This window comes from Sander lucioperca, chromosome 4 (assembly GCF_008315115.2).
Source record: "Sander lucioperca isolate FBNREF2018 chromosome 4, SLUC_FBN_1.2, whole genome shotgun sequence".
NCBI classification, from domain to species: domain Eukaryota; kingdom Metazoa; phylum Chordata; class Actinopteri; order Perciformes; family Percidae; genus Sander; species Sander lucioperca.
In genome coordinates, this window is record NC_050176.1 from 29034201 (window position 1) to 29036700 (window position 2500).

At 37.3% G+C, this 2500-nt stretch overlaps 1 protein-coding gene across 2 annotated transcripts in view; it reads left to right on the plus strand.

Annotated features, from left to right (window-relative positions):
* The window catches only part of LOC116052168 (malate dehydrogenase, cytoplasmic), a 40907-nt gene that overhangs the window by 35621 nt on the left and 2786 nt on the right, over positions 1–2500 (plus strand). The gene's annotated exons all lie outside the window — the stretch shown is intronic.

A 2500-nucleotide genomic window follows, 5' to 3' on the forward strand; every position in this document is an offset into this window, starting at 1 on the left:
AATTGAAAATAAAAAAATATATAATTACTAGGGCTGTCAATCGATTAAAAAATGTAATCTAATTAATTACATACTATGTGATTAATTAATCGAAATTAATCGCATACATAATTAACGGTGCCTGAACCGATACTTTTTAAGAAAGTAAAAAAAGAAAAGGAAAAAAAAAAAGGGTACTAAACAACAGTCGGTGAAATTTAAAGAACGGCTTGTTTATTGCTAAGGCCATATGGTCAAAATTAAATGATTTAATAATAATGTATAACAATAACTTATTTCACTAGTAAATTGCTGTTGAACGACAAAAACATCCACCAGATGGGAAAAGGACATTTACAATAACTTCAAATGCACCACGAGGCTGTAGTTTACCAGTTTCATTGAACGCACCGTCTGTGTTTTTCCGACAACAGCAGCTGCAGATTGTTACATCCTGGTGTTGAATCCTCTACAGTAAAACACAGTCAAACTTTACACCGTTTAGCGTTAGCTGTCAGCATTTTAACCGTGTTAATCCAGCTACTAGCTAGCGGTAGGCTAACGTTAGCTGCTGTTGAGTATAGTGTTAACTAGCTAGCGGTAGGCTAACGTTAGCTGCTGTCGAGTATAGTGTTAACTAGCTAGCGGTAGGCTAACGTTAGCTGCTGTCGAGTATAGTGTTAACTAGCTAGCGGTAGGCTAACGTTAGCTGCTGTCGAGTATAGTGTTAACTAGCTAGCGGTAGGCTAACGTTAGCTGCTGTCGAGTATAGTGTTAACTAGCTAGCGGTAGGCTAACGTTAGCTGCTGTCGAGTATAGTGTTAACTAGCTAGCGGTAGGCTAACGTTAGCTGCTGTCGAGTATAGTGTTAACTAGCTAGCGGTAGGCTAACGTTAGCTGCTGTCGAGTATAGTGTTAACTAGCGTCACGTGCAGCGGTGTTTGTGTTAATTAATCTGCATTATTTTTTTTTAACGCGTTATTTTTTTCTCAGATTAATTAATCAAAATGAACGCGTTATTTTGACAGCCCTAATAATTACATCTTTAAAACAAATCATACATCAAAATAACTTAAATCGAAAAAATCTCTTCAAATAAATAAACTAAGAAGATTTTTTTTATTTTTTAAGTCAAACAAGTGATATCTTATGGCGTGTTCACACCAAGGCGCATCACTTTCGGAATTTGGCAGAGTGATTCCAAACAATTCGCAAGTTAAAATATATATATATTTTTTTTAAAGATAATTTTTTTGGGCTTTTCCGCCTTTTAATGGACAGGGGAGAAAGGGGGAAGACATGCAGGAAATTGTCACAGGTCGGACTTGTACCCTGGACCTTCTGCGTCGGGTCATAAGCCTCTCAGTATATGTGCGCCCGCTCTACCCACTGAGCCAACCCGGCCACGCAAGTTAAAATATGTGTATGTATATAAAAGTTGAGCGAGAAATTCGCGTGTAGCAGCGTCTCAAAAGCCACTCGGTGTTTAGAAAGGAGTTTTCTTCGGGGAAAGTAAGCAGGGAAGTTTGACTAGCTGGTACGGTCTGAACGTGATATGTACAGTATTGTTTATGGAGCAGCTCCCTGACACAGGGCTGTGTAATTAATCAAGTTTTAGTCGTGATTACGATTTCTGCTGTTAACGATCCCAAACAGAGTAATCGAGAAAAAATATTATTTTTCATATGATGTTTTGCAAGTCAACTCTTATTTTGTCCTGTGTTCTGAATGGAGAGGGGAAAAAAACAGCTCAAACGCGCAAAGTATTGGAGGGAAATTTCACAGTTCAAGATGTTTTCACTGTTGATTTAACTGTTTCACTGTTTATTTCCGTAATTACATCTTTCCAAAAGTCAATGAGTAATTGTGTAAAATAACTGTGATTTCAATATGGACCAAAATAATTGTGATTATGATTCTTTCCATAATCGAGCAGCCCTACCCTGATAGAACCAAACTCCATCCAGAAAACGAGCATTTTAGAAGTAGTTTGCTTGTCGTCTTGCCGCCAGACCTGATAAAGTATGAATTCAGACTTTTTACAAATCGGCACCATGATGTTGTTATTTCGACATACTTTTTATCTGTTTATTGCTATTAAAAAAAATTCACAATCTAAACTTCAAGTCGCGCTGGACGTGGCAGATATCAGACGTAACGTTTCCTCCCTGGAGAAGGCAGTTAAACATTACTTAAGGTGATATTATTAATCCAAACAGAGGAGTCGGCTGTGAATGTTTCCGTCTGACAGGAACGAAGGCTGCATTTTTAGCATTTTTATCTCTGCAAGCCTGTGAAGAAGTGTAACATGTAGCCAAAGAGAAGTTTTCAAGGACTTGTGAAGTGAAAAACAAACAAGAAATGTTAAAACATTAGTTACAAGTTACCTTCAACTCCATCGTCGACGTCCAAAAAGAGATTTTACTATTTGTAGGATGATGATGATGCTACTGTGTGTCGTCTTTATCCGTTTGGTCTCACTTTAATAAGTTAATAAGAAGAAATATATTGATGACATGTT